Source organism: Arachis ipaensis, chromosome B5 (genome assembly GCF_059453495.1).
Source record: "Arachis ipaensis isolate K30076 ecotype BB chromosome B5, ASM5945349v1, whole genome shotgun sequence".
Lineage (NCBI taxonomy): Eukaryota > Viridiplantae > Streptophyta > Magnoliopsida > Fabales > Fabaceae > Arachis > Arachis ipaensis.
In genome coordinates this window covers 27,240,995-27,259,407 of record NC_142440.1, presented here as the reverse complement: position 1 = coordinate 27,259,407, position 18,413 = coordinate 27,240,995, and the positions used below count along the sequence as shown (strand labels likewise).

At 37.2% G+C, this 18,413-nt stretch overlaps 1 pseudogene; it reads left to right on the top strand.

The window, feature by feature from the left end:
- The first annotated feature begins 3,710 nt into the window (after positions 1 to 3,710).
- Positions 3,711 to 4,808, top strand: LOC148563676 (uncharacterized; annotated as a pseudogene).
- The last annotated feature ends 13,605 nt before the right edge of the window (positions 4,809 to 18,413 follow it).

Genomic DNA, 18,413 nt, shown 5'->3' with positions numbered 1-18,413 from the left:
TTTCCTAATGTGTTGGATAATATTTTATCTTGATATTATTTATATAATAGCATTAATCGATAACTTCTTTTTTAATCTTAAATAATATTATACTTACGGAAAGAGCGTGAATTTCAAATTAATTAATGGTAACATCTTATATGATTATATTATTAGGAGAAAGATAATATTCTCATTTATTACTATTATACCTTTTTCAAATTATACAAATTATTTATTTTTAAATTATAAAATCAAATTATTGTATTATTAATTAATATTTTTTTCTATTAATATAAACATTATGCAATTATTTTATGAAAGTTAGTTAAAATTTTTTTACCGAAAACATCTCCATAGAAAAGTTAGCAATTTTGCAATTCTTTGCATAATAAAATTATTGGAGTCTACGATTATACATTGACCTTAAGTCAAAATCACTTTGAGACAGAGTCAATGACTTTTTACACCAAATTGAAAGATACATCAAAAAAATATTTATGAAGATGGTCCAGTTCCAAAAGTATTTATTTACACTTCTTTAATTATTATATAAATTAAAAAAATAAAATCTCTCAAAATACCACTATCTTTGGCAAAGAGAAGTTAATGTCACTTAAATAAATATAAAAGAACTACAATAATTTTTGCCAAATTTCAGAGGAAACCTATATAAATTGCCATTAAAAAAAAATTTCAGCTGCTACAGTATAAGCATACCAAATGAAAGTGACAGCCCAAAATACAGAACTAAGTGACAAAAATGACATCATCCAATACATGTTAGGTTAGGAGAACCAATCTTTGAATAGTCATTTCTTTTTCAATACTCGCCATTAGTTCAGACAGATTTTTGTCTTACTCCAACAACAAACTTGAGTGCATAGTTATTCTTTCGTTAAGAGAACCAATCTCTACCAATACCTCTTGCAGTTGACTCTGAAAAAGATAAAAATTTCCAACTGTGTCAAAATCAGATCGAGAATCTAAAGACAATGCAAGGAGCTCTTCTGGAGAGAAATGTCACAATATTAGGAAGAACAAATTCAACAAAATAATAACAAGAATTGCAAGTAAGCCTTATCAGAAAAATTAACTAAAAGATAAACCAGAAATATGCAAGGAATATAAATGAGTCATAAAGAGAGAAGAGAACTGAGTTTCAAGCTGCAACTGCATCAATCCATTTTTAATCTATTTACAATTATAATAAAGATAAAAATCTCTACCTCCATTGCGGACTGAGATCTCAAAGGAGAAATATTTTTGTACCTGAATTTCTAACTGGTTATAGAAATTTCTGAAATCTTGAGGAAATAGGTTAACAAAACCACATGCAATAAAGAAGTTATTTAAAGTAATGCCTACAAGTTAACAATAAAATGTATGCAGCAAGCCAGCGTCTACTGAATACAAACTTCTATCCTTTTCTGGGATAGAACAAAATAATCTTTCTGGCTCTGAAAAATGTCACCATTGCTTAGTTTATTCTAGTTTGCGAAATCACAACTCAGAAAAAATCTAAATCAATTAAATGATAATGCATTACAATGGTTTGAGATAACAAAAACAGAGAGAATAGAAATCTCAAACATGCAGCCAAGTTGTAATATCTGTTAAAAATAAATTTGATGGTTAGAATTTAAGATTGAATAGAAATCACAGTTTGAATAAGTTGTCTATATTTAGTTTTAATTTAAATCATTTGTTTATTAGGATGTGATGAGTTTGGAAAACTTCAAATTAAATTGATGATGATCAAACATTATTAACATAATTAGTTACAAAATTATTAATTTGATCTTTAATTCACATTTACCAATTAATAATTTTGTTATGCAGATTTTGTTGTTGGGCCGAATAGCAAGCCCAAAATATTAAAGAAGATCAGCCTTGGTTATCAAAAATATTAGATGTTGTGGCTGAATTATTTTTATACTTGTTGGGCCAAATTTAATTATTATTAGCCCAAATCAACTTTAAAGAAGAGATCCACTAGCCTTGTCCAAATTGGAAAAATAAGAGAGAGGGAACCATGCATGCTTCCACGGATATCATATCTACTTTTTGATGGATTTTAAATTTTGATTTAATGCACTTAATGCAGACATTGGAAATAGGAAAGAGAAAGTGAAAAAGTGATTTGATTGCCTTAAGTGTACTACACGCTACTAGGCATGGGTTTTGAAACAATTAATTCATTTTCACTCTCTTTCTTAGCTCCACTAAAAGCATTTCAGTTTCTCTCTTCTCTCTCTTCTTTCTTCAAGCTTCGGTTACTTCACAGAGAAAATGGAAGACACCACAAGCTATCAGAAGAAGGTAGATAAAGCTAGTAGTAAGGCCATGGTGATGATGGCGGTAAGAAAAAGAAAATCTGAAGTATGTTGTGGCTAAGATCTTTACCACAAAAGGAAAGATGTGGTGAAGTAATCTTAAGCTCTCCATACCCTAAAATGGAAGAAGATCAATTCGGTTAGAGGAAGAAGATCATTGGAGGGATAGCTTGTCTCAGCTTTTGATCAACCACCACAGGAGGTAGCTACTGTAGCTACGTGTAGGATGAGACAGAAGTTAGAGCAGAAGAAGCTGTCATCATCAAGAACACGTCAAGGGCTAGGAGTCCTTCTTGGAGTGCAAGTCAAGATGGAAGGCCCGGATTGATGAAGTTTTGTGTAAAAGGAAGACACAGAGGTAATTGCATGTTAGATATAGCATTCGGTTTCCTCTCCTCTCTCTCTGGCCGAACCAGTTTTGCATGAAGAAGAAGAAGTTGGCTCAGTTCAAGAGCTTCAACCTTGGAGGCTTCCCCTTCTATACATAAGGGAGAACAGCCAGGGTTTGAAGCAAGGAAAAGAGTGAAAGCACAGTGTTCTTATAGCTACCCAAGCTAACAGAAGTTCTTCTCCTTCAATGTTTTCTATTTTATAATTTTCTGTTTAATTTTGTCTGTCTTGAGTCTCATGGAAAAAGGCAAACAGTGAGGTTTGTAAGAAAAAGCCATAGAGCGGAAAAAGGTAGAGTGCACAAAATTAAAAGAAAAAGCCATAGATGTCCTTAGATGTCCTTTGTACATCTGTGTTGTGTTTCATGATTCTGTGGGAATCCCCTTGCAAGTTGGGTTAGCACTTAGCAGTTGAAAGCTTGGCAGTGACCAAGTCAAGTTCATGATTGGGGATTAGATTCTGGACTTGTCCCGGATAGGAAGGGTAGTTCCTAGGGAGAATTGGTGTATGTAATCATGATGATTATAGTGAAATTCCATCATTGTTGTGATGGAGACTGGATGTAGGCTCCATTGCACTTAGCAGCTGAATCAGGATACATCTTGGTGTGATTTTCTCTCTCCTCTACTCCATTTCTGTTTTCTGCTGCCTAGGAGACAAAACTGAAAAATATCTCTTAGCTAGTTACGAGACAAAAAGAAAAAGTCTCTTGACCAGGCACGAGACAAAAACAAGAAATATCTCCTCAAGTGTTCTAAAAGGCCAGCAAGTCTTATTGAAAGAAAAAGGGGCTAAGATTCAACCCCCCTTCTCTTAGACACTGATAAACCATCAGGATGTATTAAGTTTAGACATGAAAGAAAAGTATAAATACATATGTAATCATTTTATAAATAACAACACACAAATACATTCAATACATTCCTCTTCATTTTATATTCTTCGTGAGTGTATGTGCCTTGTTCTTTTATTTTCCAACAAAGTGGTATCAGAGCCACTTATAAAATGTCTTCGTCAAAAGGAACTACTTTATCTTTTCAATACCCACAATTATCTAAGCTCAATTATGACAATTGGGCAGCCCGAATGAAAGCAATTCTCGGTGCTCAAGGAGTATGGGAGATGGTTGAGAAAGGCTATGTAGAACCAGAGAATGTGGACAAGCTAACAGAAGCTCAGAAGGAAGAATTAGAAAATAAAAGAAAGAAAGATCAATGTGCACTTACTATCATTCATCAAGGCTTGGATGATGATATGTTTGAGAAGATTGCTGATATAACCAATGCAAAGAAAGCTTGGGATACTCTTCAAAATTTCGTCATAGGAGTTGAAAAGGTGAAGAAGGTTCATCTTCAAACTCTAAGGGCTGAGTTTGAGTCTCTAATGATGAAGAAGACTGAATTCATTTCGGATTATTTCACCAAAGTTTTGACGGTAGTGCACCAAATGAAAAGGCTTGGAGAAAAATTAGAAGATGTTCGTGTTATTGAGAAAATCCTTCGTTCTCTCAACTCAAAATTTTACCATGTGGTGGTAGCCATTGAGGAGTCCAAAAATTTGGATACGATGTCCATTGATTAGTTGAATGGTTCCTTACGAGCCCATGAAGAAAGAATGGATAAAGGCAAGCAAGAACGTGTGGAGCATGTCTTGCAGGCAACACTTTCGTGGAATGCTAGAGGAGAAACCAACGAAAGTGGAAGACAAGGACGAGGTTGAGGCCGTGGACGAGGACGAGGACGTGGTTACGGAAGAGGAAGAGATGAGAAAAATTACTCTCAAGAGAAAAGAAATCAAAATTTTTCTCGAGGTCGTGAAAGAGGAAGAACAGTTGACAAAAGACACATTGAATGCTATTCATGTGGAAAGAATGGACATTATTCTTGGGAGTGTCAGACATCCAAAGAAGAAGAAAATAAACTTGTTGTGCACAGTGAAGATGTTGAAGAACCAACATTATTCCTTACGCTCAAGAAAGATCAAAATTCTGAAGATAGTACGTGGTATCTTGACAATGGAGCTAGCAACCATATGACAGGTGATAGGAGTAAATTTATAGCACTCGACACCAATGTAAAAGGACACGTGCGTTTTGGTGATTGATGAGCGGATAATTTATACACTTTTTGGCATTGTTTTTAGTATGTTTTTAGTAGGATCTAGTTACTTTTAGGGATGTTTTCATTAGTTTTTATGTTAAATTTACATTTCTGGACTTTACTATGAGTTTGTGTGTTTTTCTGTGATTTCAGGTATTTTCTGGCTGAAATTGAGGGACTTGAGCAAAAATCAGATTCAGAGGTTGAAGAAGGACTGCTGATGCTGTTGGATTCTGACCTCCCTGCACTCAAAATGGATTTTCTGGAGTTATAGAACTCAAAATGGCACGCTTTCAATTGCGTTGGAAAGTAGACATCCAGAGCTTTCCCGCAATATATAATAGTCCATACTTTGGCCAAGAATAGATGATGTAAACTGGCGTTCAACGCCAGCTCTCTGCCCAAATCTGGCGTCCAGCGCCAGAAAAGGATCCAAAACCAGAGTTGAACGCCAGAAATGGATCAAAACCTGGCGTTCAACTCCACAAATGACCTCTGCACGTGTAACACTCAAAGCTCAGCCCAAGCACACACCAAGTGGGCCCCGGAAGTGGATTTATGCATCAATTACTTACTCATGTAAACCCTAGTAGCTAGTTTATTATAAATAGGACCTTTTACTAGTCTTTTTGAATATCTTTGATCAGTTGTATGCTATCTTAGATCACGTTTGAGGGCTGGACATCTCGGCCATGCCTGGACCTTCACTTATGTATTTTCATACGGTAGAGTTTCTACACTCCATAGATTAAGGTGTGGAGCTCTGCTGTTCCTCAAAGATTAATGCAAAGTACTACTGTTTTCTATTCAATTCATCTTATTTCGCTTCTAAGATATCCATTCGCACCCAAGAACGTGATGAAGGTGATGATTATGTGACGCTCATCATCCTTCTCCCTTATGAACGCGTGCCTGACAAACACTTCCGTTCTACATGCAACAAGCTAGAATGAATATCTCTTGGATCCCTTAATCAGGATCTTCGTGGTGTAAGCTATAATGATGGCGGCATTCAAGAGAATCCGGAAAGTCTAAACCTTGTCTGTGGTATTCCGAGTAGGATTCAATGATTGAATGACTGTGACGAGCTTCAAACTCGCGATTGTTGGGCGTAGTGACAGAACGCAAAAGAATCAATGGATTCTATTCCGACATGATCGAGAACCGACAGATGAATAGCCGTGCTGTGACAGAGCATGTTAGCATATTGTTCACTGAGAGGATAGGATGCAACCATTGACAAGGGTGATGCCTCCAGACGATTAGCCATGCCGTGACAGGGCATTGGATCATTTTCCCGAGAGATGACCGAAAGTAGCCATTGACAATGGGATGCATTACATAAAGCCAGCCATGGAAAGGAGTAAGACTGATTGGATGAAGACAGCAGGAAAGCAGAGATTCAGAGGGACAAAAGCATCTCTGTACACTTATCTGAAACTCTCACCAACGATTTACATAAGTGTTTCTTATCCCTATTTTATTATTAATTTCGAAAACTCCATTATCACTTTATATCTGCCTGATTGAGATTTACAAGGTGACCATAGCTTGCTTCATACCAACAATCTCCGTGGGATTCGACCCTTACTCACGTAAGGTATTACTTGGACGACCCAGTGCACTTGCTGGTCAGTTACACGGAATTGTGAACCATGGTATTGGCATCATGTTTTTGGAGCCATTGCCATGGAAAGAAAGAGCAATGAATTTTACATAATTAAAGTGTAATCACGATTCCGCGTACCAAGTTTTTGGCGCCGTTGCCGGGGATTGTTTGAGTTTGGACAACTGACGGTTCATCTTGTTACTCAGATTAGGTAATTTTCTTTTTGTTTTATTTTCAAAAATTTTTCAAAAATCTTTCAAAAATTTCTCCTCTGTTTTCGAAAAAAAAATGTTTTCAAAAATATATTTTTCTTCAGAATTTTTAAGAATGAATTCTAGTATTTCATGAACATGTTGAATCCTATCTGGCTGTAAAGCCATACCCAAATTGCTTTGGGATTGGTCTTCAACTAATCACCTCAATGGATGTAATTTACATACTAAAGCTTGGCTGGCTATTAAGCCATGCCTGACCCTTTGATTGGAGCTTTAGACCAAAGAGCATAAGATTCCTGGAATTCATATTAAAAAATTTTGGAATCCTTATTTTTCTTTTTTCTAAATAATTTTCGAAAAATATAAAATAAAAAAAAATTTAGAAAATCATAAAAATCAAAAATATTTTTTGTGTTTCTTGTTTGAGTCATGTGTCATGTTATAAGTTTGGTGTCAATTGCATGTGCATCTTGCATTTTTCGAAAATTTCATGCATTCATAGTGTTCTTCATGATCTTCAAGTTGTTCTTGGTAAGTCTTCTTGTTTGATCTTTGCATTTGCATGTTTTGTGTCTTTTCTTATTTTTCATATGCATTCTTGAATTCTTAGTGTCTAAGCATTAAAGAATTCTAAGTTTGGTGTATTGCATGTTTTCTTTGCATTAAAGATTTTTCAAAATTGTGTCTTTGATGTTCATCTTGACATTCATAATGTTCTTGGTGTTCATCTTGACATTCATAGCATTCTTGCATACATTCATGTTTTGATCTAAAAACTTCATGCATTGCATCATTTTCATGTTTTCATAAAAATTCAAAAAAATCAAAAAAATATCTTTCCCTTTCTCTCTCATCAAATTCGAAAATTTGAGTTGACTTTTTCAAAAATTTTTAAAATCAAGTTGTTTCTTATGAGTCAAATCAAATTTTCAATTTGAAAATCTTATCTTTTTCAAAATCTTTTTCAAAAATAAAATCTTTTTCAAAATTCTTAGTTATTTTCGAAAATTCTAAAAATATTTTTCAAAAATATTTTTCTTATTTTTATATCAAATTTTCGAAATAACATAATCAATTAATGTTTTGATTCAAAAATTTGAAGTTTGTTACTTGCTTGTTAAGAAAGATTCAAACTTTAAGTTTTAGAATCATATCTTGTGATTTCTTGTGAATCAAGTCATTAATTGTGATTTTAAGAAAATCAAATCTTTTTCAAAACTAATTTCAATCATATCTTTTCAAAAATATCTTCTTATCTTACCTTTTTCAAAAATATGATTTCAAAATATCTTTTCTAACTTCCTAACTTCTTTCCAAAATTTGTTTCAACTAACTAACTAACTTTTTGTTTGTTTCTTAACTTTTTCAAAACTACCTAACTAACTCTCTCTCTTTCTCTCTCTAATTTTCGAAAATATCTTCCCTCTTTTTCAAAAATTTCTTTTTTATTAACTAATTATTTTTACTTTTGATTTTTAAAATTTTTTTTTTCGAAAAATACTAACCTTTTTCAAAAACTATTTTCGAAAAACACTAACTCTTTTTTAAAAATTATTTTCGGAAATTCTCTCTCTCCCATCTTATTCTATTTATTTATTCATTTACTAACATCTCATCTCACATCTCAACCCTCCTCACAGTTGTGTTTCTTCCATTACATTACATTCCTTATCTCCCTCTTTTCTTTCACTCACAAAGGAATCCCTATACTGTGGTATAAAGGATTTCTATTATTATTATTTTTCTGTGCCCTCTTCTTTGTCATATGAGCAGGAGCAAGGACAAGAACATTCTTGTGGAAGCAGATCCAGAACCTGAAAGGACTCTAAAAAGGAAACTAAGAGAAGCTAAAATACAACAATCCAGAGATAACCTTTCAGCAATTTTCGAACAAGAAGAGGAGATGTCAGCTGAAAATAATAATAATGTAAGGAAGATGCTTGGTGACTTTACTGTACCTAATTCCAATTTACATGGAAGAAGCATCTCCATTCCTGCCATTGGAGCAAACAACTTTGAGCTGAAACCTCAGCTAGTTTCTCTGATGCAGCAGAACTGCAAGTTTCATGGACTTCCATCTGAAGATCCTTTTCAGTTCTTAACTGAATTCTTGCAGATCTGTGATACTGTTAAGACTAATGGAGTAGATCCTGAAGTCTACAGGCTCATGCTTTTCCCTTTTGCTGTAAGAGACAGAGCTAGATTATGGTTGGACTCTCAACCTAAAGACAGCCTGAACTCTTGGGATAAGCTGGTCACGGCTTTCTTAGCCAAGTACTTTCCTCCTCAAAATCTGAGCAAGCTTAGAGCTGATGTTCAAACCTTCAGACAGAAAGAAGGTGAATCCCTCTATGAAGCTTGGGAAAGATACAAACAGTTGACCAAAAAGCGTCCTTCTGACATGCTTTCAGAATGGACCATCCTAGATATATTCTATGATGGTTTATCTGAGCTATCAAAGATGTCATTGGATACCTCTGCAGGTGGATCCATTCACCTAAAGAAAACGCCTGCAGAAGCTCAAGAACTCATTGAAATGGTTGCTAATAACCAGTTCATGTACACTTCTGAAAGGAATCCTGTGAACAATGGGACGCCTATGAAGAAGGGAGTTCTTGAGGTTGATACTCTGAATGCCATATTGGCTCAGAACAAATTATTGACTCAGCAAGTCAATATGATTTCTCAGAGTCTGAATGGAATGCAAGCTGCATCCAACAGTACTCAAGAGGCTTCTTATGCAGAAGAAGCTTATGATCCTGAGAACCCTGCAATAGCAGAGGTAAATTACTTAGGTGAACCTTATGGAAACACCTATAACTCATCATGGAGAAATCACCCCAATTTCTCATGGAAGGATCAAAAGCCTCAACAAGGCTTTAATAATGGTGGAAGAAACAGGTTTAACAATAGTAAACCTTTTCCATCATCCACTCAGCAACAGACAGAGAACTCTGAACAAAATGCTTCTAATTTAGCAAATCTAGTCTCTGATCTATCTAAGGCCACTGTAAGTTTCATGAATGAAACAAGGTCTTCCATTAGAAATTTGGAAGCACAAGTGGGCCAGCTGAGTAAAAGGATCACTGAAATCCCTCCTAGTACTCTCCCAAGTAATACATAAGAGAATCCAAAAGGAGAGTGCAAGGCCATTGACATAAGCGCCATGGCCGAACCTGTAAGGGAAGGGGAGGACGTGAATCCCAAGGAGGAAGACCTCCTGGGACGTCCAGTGATCAATAAGGAGCTTCCCTCTGAGGAACCAAAGGACTCTGAGGCTCATCTAGAGACCATAGAGATCCCATTGAACCTCCTTATGCCATTCATGAGCTCTGATGAGTATTCCTCTTCTGAAGAGAATGAGGATGTTACTGAAGAGCAAACTGCCAAGTTCCTTGGTGCAATCATGAAACTGAATGCCAAATTATTTGGCATTGATACTTGGGAAGTTGAACCTCCCTTGTTCATCAATGAACTAAGTGATCTGGATCAACTGACATTGCCTCAGAAGAGACAGGATTCTGGAAAGTTCATAATACCTTGTACCATAGGCACCATGATCTTTAAGGCTCTGTGTGACCTTGGTTCAGGGATAAACCTCATGCCCCTCTCTGTAATAGAGAAACTGGGAATCTATGGGGTACAAGCTGCTAGAATCTCATTGGAGATGGCAGATAATTCAAGAAAACATGCTTATGGACAAGTAGAGGACGTGTTAATGAAGGTTGAAGGCCTTTACATCCCTACTGATTTCATAGTCCTGGATATTGGAAAGGAAGAGGATGAATCCATCATCCTAGGAAGACCTTTCCTAGCCACAGCAAGAGCTGTGATTGATGTGGACAGAGGAGAATTAATTCTTCAATTAAATAAGGACAACCTTGTGTTTACAACTCAAGGATCTCTCTCTGCATCCATGGAGAGGAAGCAGAAAAAGCTTCTCTCAAAGCAGAGTCAACCAAAGCCCCCACAGTCAAACTCTAAGTTTGGTGTTGGGAGGCCACAACCAAACTCTAAGTTTGGTGTTGAACTCCCATATCCAAACTCTAAGTTTGGTGTTGGAAAGTCTCAACAATGCTCTGAACATCTGTGAGGCTCCATGAGAGCCCACTGTCAAGCTATTGACATTAAAGAAGCGCTTGTTGGGAGACAACCTAATTTTTATTTATCTAACAATATTTTTATTAGTTATATGTCTTTATAGGTTCATGATCATGTGGAGTCACAAAATAAATATAAAAATTGAAAACGGAATCAAAAACAGCAGAAGAAAAAATCACACCCTGGAGGAGCATCTGTCTGGCGTTCAGCGCCAGAACAGAGCATGGTTCTGGCGCTGAACGCCCAAAATGGGCACCAACCTGGCGCTGAACGCCCAGAGTTGTGTGCAAGGGCATTTTTACATGCCTAATGGGTACAGGGATGTAAATCCTTGAACACCTCAAGATCTGTGGACCCCACAGGATCCCCACCTACCTCCACTCACTCTCTTCTCTCTTCTCAATCATCCTCTCTTCCCAATAAACACTCTTCCCCAAAATCCTTCACCTATCACCTCCATCCCTCTTCCCTATTAAACCTTCACCACTCACATCCACCCACTCTTCCCAATAAACCTACCTCATAAACTCCACCTACCTTCAAAATTCAAAACCAATTTCCCACCCAAACCCACCCATATGGCCGAACCAATACCCCCCCTCCCTTCCCTATATAAAGCCCTCCATTCTTCATCAAATTCACACAACAACACCCCTCTACACCCTTCTTGGCCGAAACACTTCCCTCTCTCCCTCTCCTCCATTTCTTCTTCTTCTCCAACTATTTTTTCTTTATTGCTCGAGGGCGAGCAAAATTCTAAGTTTGGTGTGGTAAAAGCATAAGCTTTTTGTTTTTCCATTACCATTGATGGCACCTAAGACCGGAGAATCCTCTAGAAAGGGGAAAGGGAAGACAAAAGCTTCCACCTCCGAGTCATGGGAGATGGAAAAGTTCATCTCCAAAGCCCATCAAGACCACTTCTATGATGTTGTGGCCAAGAAGAAGGTGATCCCTGAGGTCCCTTTCAAACTCAAAAGAAATGAGTATCCGGAGATCCGACATGAGATTCAAAGAAGAGGTTGGGAAGTTCTAACAAACCCCATCCAACAAGTCGGCATCCTAATGGTTCAAGAGTTCTATGCCAATGCATGGATCACCAAGAACCATGATCAAAGTAAGAACCCGGATCCAAAGAACTATGTTACAATGGTTCGGGGGAAATACTTAGATTTTAGTCCGGAAAATGTGAGGTTGGCATTTAACTTGCCTATGATGCAAGGAGATGAACGCCCCTACACTAGAAGGGTCAACTTTAATCAAAGGTTGGACCAAGTCCTTATGGACATATGTGTGGAAGGAGCTCAATGGAAGCTTGACTCCAAAGGCAACCCGGTTCAACTAAGAAGACTGGACCATAAGCCTGTAGCTAGAGGATGGTTGGAGTTCATTCAATGCTCAATCATTCCCACTAGCAACCGGTCTGAAGTTACTATAGACCGGGCCATCATGATTCATAGCATCATGATTGGAGAAGAGGTGGAAGTTCATGAGATTATACCTCAAGAACTCTACAAGGTGGCTGACAAGTCCTCCACTATGGCAAGGTTAGCCTTTCCTCACCTCATCTACCACCTATGCAATTCGGCTGGGATTGACATAGAGGAAGATATCCTCATCAAAGAGGACAAGCCCATCACTAAGAAAAAGATGGAGCAAGCAAGAGAGCCCATTCATGGAGCTCAAGAGGCGTATGAAGTTCATCACCATGAGATCCCGGAGATGCCTCAAATGCACTTTCCTCCACAAAACTATTGGGAGCAAATCAACACCTCCCTAGGAGAATTGAGTTCCAATATGGGACAACTAAGGGTGGAACATCAAGAGCACTCCATCATACTTCATGAAATAAGAGAAGATCAAAGAGCAATGAGGGAGGAGCAACAAAGACAAGGAAGAGACATAGAAGAGCTCAAGGACATCATTGGTTCCTCAAGAAGGAAACGCCACCATCACTAAGGTGGATTCATTCCTTGTTCTTATTTCTTCTGTTTTTTGTTTTCTCTATGATATGTGCTTATCTATGTTTGTGTCTTCATTACATGATCATTAGTTGTTAGTAACTTTGTCTTAAAGATATGAATGTCCTATGAATCCATCACCTTTCTTAAAAAAAATGTTTTAATTCAAAAGAACAAGAAGTACATGAGTTTTGAATTTATCCTTGAACTTAGCTTAATTATATTGATGTGGTGACAATGCTTCTTGTTTTCTGAATGTATGCTTGAACAGTGCATATGTCTTTTGAAGTTGTTGTTTAAGAATGTTAAATATGTTGGCTCTTGAAAGAATGATGACAAGGAGACATGTTATTTGATAATCTGAAAAATCATAAAAATGATTCTTGAAGCAAGAAAAAGCAGCAAAGAACAAAGCTTGCAGAAAAAAATAGGTGAAAAAAAAATAGAAAGAAAAAGAAAAAGCAAGCAGAAAAAGCCAAAAGCTCTTAAAACCAAGAGGCAAGAGTAAAAAGCCAATAACCCTTAAAACCAAAAGGCAAGGGCAAATAAAAAGGATCCCAAGGCTTTGAGCATCAGTGGATAGGAGGACCTAAAGGAATAAAATCCTGGTCTAAGCGGCTAAACCAAGCTGTCCCTAACCATGTGCTTGTGGCGTGTAGGTGTCAAGTGAAAACTTGAGACTGAGCGGTTAAAGTCAAGGTCCAAAGCAAAAAAAAAGAGTGTGCTTAAGAACCCTGGACACCTCTAATTGGGGACTCTAGCAAAGCTGAGTCACAATCTGAAAAGGTTCACCCAGTTATGTGTCTGTGGCATTTATGTATCCGGTGGTAATACTGGAAAACAAAGTGCTTAGGGCCACGGCCAAGACTCATAAAGAAGCTGTGTTCAAGAATCATCATACTGAACTAGGAGAATCAATAACACTATCTGAACTCTGAGTTCCTATAGATGCCAATCATTCTGAACCTCAATGGATAAAGTGAGATGCCAAAACTATTCAAGAGGCAAAAAGCTATAAGTCCCGCTCATATGATTGCAGCTATGTTTCATTGATAGTTTGGAATTTATAGTATATTCTCTTCTTTTTATCCTATTTGATTTTTAGTTGCTTGGGGACAAGCAACAATTTAAGTTTGGTGTTGTGATGAGCGGATAATTTATACGCTTTTTGGCATTGTTTTTAGTATGTTTTTAGTAGGATCTAGTTACTTTTAGGGATGTTTTCATTAGTTTTTATGTTAAATTTACATTTCTAGACTTTACTATGAGTTTGTGTGTTTTTCTGTGATTTCAGGTATTTTCTGGCTGAAATTGAGGGACTTGAGCAAAAATCAGATTCAGAGGTTGAAGAAGGACTGCTGATGCTGTTGGATTCTGACCTCCCTGCACTCAAAATGGATTTTCTGGAGTTATAGAACTCAAAATGGCGCGCTTTCAATTGCGTTGGAAAGTAGACATCCAGAGCTTTCCAGCAATATATAATAGTCCATACTTTGGCCAAGAATAGATGACGTAAACTGGCGTTCAACGCCAGCTCTCTGCCCAAATCTGGCGTCCAGCGCCAGAAAAGGATCCAAAACCAGAGTTGAACGCCAGAAATGGATCAAAACCTGACGTTCAACTCCACAAATGACCTCTGCACATGTAACACTCAAAGCTCAGCCCAAGCACACACCAAGTGGGCCCCGGAAGTGGATTTATGCATCAATTACTTACTCATGTAAACCCTAGTAGCTAGTTTATTATAGATAGGACCTTTTACTAGTCTTTTTGAATATCTTTGATCAGTTGTATGCTATCTTAGATCACGTTTGAGGGCTGGCCATCTCGGCCATGCCTGGACCTTCACTTATGTATTTTCATACGGTAGAGTTTCTACACTCCATAGATTAAGGTGTGGAGCTCTGCTGTTCCTCAAAGATTAATGCAAAGTACTACTGTTTTCTATTCAATTCATCTTATTTCGCTTCTAAGATATCCATTCGCACCCAAGAACGTGATGAAGGTGATGATTATGTGACGCTCATCATCCTTCTCCCTTATGAACGCGTGCCTGACAAACACTTCCGTTCTACATGCAACAAGCTAGAATGAATATCTCTTGGATCCCTTAATCAGGATCTTCGTGGTGTAAGCTAGAATGATGGCGGCATTCAAGAGAATCCGGAAAGTCTAAACCTTGTCTGTGGTATTCCGAGTAGGATTCAATGATTGAATGACTGTGACGAGCTTCAAACTCGCGATTGTTGGGCGTAGTGACAGAACGCAAAAGAATCAATGGATTTTATTCCGACATAATCGAGAACTGACAGATGAATAGCCGTGCTGTGACAGAGGATGTTAGCATATTGTTCACTGAGAGGATAGGATGTAACCATTGACAAGGGTGATGCCTCCAGACGATTAGCCATGCCGTGACAGGGCATTGGATCATTTTCCCGAGAGATGACCGAAAGTAGCCATTGACAATGGGATGCATTACATAAAGCCAGCCATGGAAAGGAGTAAGACTGATTGGATGAAGACAGCAGGAAAGCAGAGATTCAGAGGGACAAAAGCATCTCTGTACGCTTATCTGAAACTCTCACCAACGATTTACATAAGTGTTTCTTATCCCTATTTTATTATTAATTTCGAAAACTCCATTATCACTTTATATCTGCCTGACTGAGATTTACAAGGTGACCATAGCTTGCTTCATACCAACAATCTCCGTGGGATTCGACCCTTACTCACGTAAGGTATTACTTGGACGACCCAGTGCACTTGCTGGTCAGTTACACGGAATTGTGAACCATGGTATTGGCATCATGTTTTTGGAGCCATTGCCCTGGAAAGAAAGAGCAATGAATTTTACATAATTAAAGTGTAACCACGATTTCGCGTACCAGTGATGAATCAAAAACAGAGATCAATGACAAAGGGACGATTCTATTCGAGCTAAAGAATGGAAGTCATAAGATTCTTATCAATGTTTATTACATCCCAAAGATGAAGAATAATATCTTGAGTATTGGGTAACTTATGGAGAATGGTTACAAGATAGTCATGGAAGATTGTTATCTTTGGCTTAGAGATAAAAATGAAAATCTTATTGCTAAGGTTTCTATGACAAAAAATCGTATGTTCTTGTTAAACATGAGAAGCGGTGGAGCTATATGTTTGAAGTCATGTATTGAAGATCTACCATGGATTTATCATATGAGATATGGACATTTAAATTTTGGTGGGCTCAAAGAATTAGGAACAAAGAAGATGGTAAAAGGAATTTTAACAATTGATCATCCTCATCAATTATGTGAAGCTTGTTTACTTGGAAAACATTCAAGAAAGAGTTTTCCAAAGCAGTCCAAATCAAGAGCTACCAAGCCACTTCAGCTTATCCACGCGGATGTTTGTGGACCTATGAAGCCTTTGTCACTTGGTAAGAGCGCATATTTTTTTATTTTCATTGATGATTATTCAAGAAAAATATGGGTTTATTTCTTGAAGCAAAAGAGTGAAGCATTTGAAGCATTCAAGAAGTTTAAAGCCCTCGTTGAAAAAGAAGGTGGCTATGAGATAAAAGCTCTCAGAACTGACAGAGGTGGAGAATTCACTTCAAATAAATTCAAGATGTTTTGTGAAAATCATGGTATTCGACATCCCCTACCTCTTCCTAGATCACCTCAACAAAATGGGGTTGCTGAAAGAAAGAATAAGACAATTCTAAATATGGCAAGAACGATGTTAAAAAGTAAGTCATTACCAAAAGAGTTATGGGGAGAAGCAGTTGCATGTGCAGTTTATCTCTCAAACCGCTCACCTACCAAGAGTTTGAGAGATATAACACCTTAAGAAGCATGGAGTAGTTTGAAGCCTAATGTATCACATTTAAGAGTATTTGGATCTATTACATATGTCCAAATTCCTGAGCAAGAAAGATCGAAGCTTGATGATAGGAGTTAAAAGCTTGTATTTATTGGTTATGAGGAGAATACTAAAGGCTACAAATTCTTCAATCCCATTAATAATAAAGTAATAATAAGCAGAGATGTTGAGTTTGAAGAAAATGCAAAGTGGGACTGGAGTACACAAAATGAAGTCACTTATGATTTTCTGCCTTACTTTGAGGAAAAAGAAGCCCCGATGCAAGAAGTGCAAGGCGAAATCGATCCTTCAACACCAGCATTAACCCCACTAGCATCATCATCGTCTTCTCCATCCTCTAGTTCAAGCGAAGGCCCTCATAGATATCGAAGTCTCTTTGATCTCTATAAGCAAACAGAAAGGCTAGAGGATGAAAATTTATTGTATTTACTCTCCAATGATGAGCCTTTAAGTTTTAAAGAAGCTGTCAAAGATGAGAAATTGATACAAGCTCTGGAGGAAGAAATTCAAGCAATTGAGAAGAACAACACTTGGGAACTTGCATCACTTCCAAGTGGTCATCAGGCTATTGGAGTCAAATAGGTTTACAGAGTTAAGAAGAACTCTAAAGGTGATGTAGAAAGGTATAAGGCAAGACTCGTTACAAAAGGGTATAAGCAGAAGCAAGGAATAGATTATGATGAGGTGTTTGCTCCAGTTGCTCGCTTGGAGACAATAAGGCTATTGTTGTCACTTGCAGCACAGAATAACTGGAAAATCCACCAAATGGATGTGAAGTCTGCTTTTCTGAATGGTAATCTTCTGGAAGAAGTTTATATTGAACAACCTTTGGGTTTTTTTTGTTGAGGGTTGTGAAGATAAAGTTTTAAGGCTTAAAAAGGCCTTATATGGACTGAAGCAAGCTCCAAGAGCTTGGAATGATCGTCTTGATACGTATTTTTAAGATAATGGTTTCACTAGGTGCATTCATGAATATGCACTCTATGCGAAAGAGGAAAGAGAAAATTTGTTATTTGTTTGTGTCTATATGGATGACCTTATATTCATAGAAAATAATCAAATAATGTTTGAAGAATTTAAGAAGGTAATGGCTCAAGAATTTGAGTTGAGTGATATGGGACTAATGTCTTATTATTTGGGAATTGAAGTGAAACAAATGCAGGATGGAATTTTCATCTCACAACAGGCTTATGCAAGAGAGCTATTGAAGAAACTCAACATGCTAGACTGCAATCCTACCAATACACCTATGGAGTGTGGAGTCAAACTTTCCAAAGAGAAAGGTGTAAGAAAAGTTGATCGAACATTATTCAGAAGTCTCGTAGGGAGTTTAAGGTATTTGACCTGTACTAGACCTGACATTTTATTTTCAGTTGGGTTAATTAGTCGTTACATGGAGAATTCAACAGAAACCTATATGAAGGCAGCCAACAGAAATCTTCGCTATCTTAGAGGCACTCTTGAGTATGGCATGTTTTATTCAACTTTAGATGAATTCAAATTAATGGACAATTGTGATAGTGATTATGCTGGGGATATTGACGACAGGAAGAGTACTACTGGCTTTGTTTTCTTTTTAGGAAATAATGCAATTTCTTGGTGTTCAAAGAAACAACCTATAGTCACTCTTTCAACTTGTGAAGCTGAATATGTTGCTGCCACTGCCTGTGCATGTCATGCAATTTGGCTGAAGATACTACTGAAGGAACTTCATTTTGAGCAAGCTGAATCCACCAAGATCATGATGGACAATAAGTCAGCGATTGCCCTAGCAAAGAATCCACTGTTTCATGACAGAAGCAAGCACATAGAAACAAAGTATCATTTCATTCGACAATGTATTGAGAACATGCATG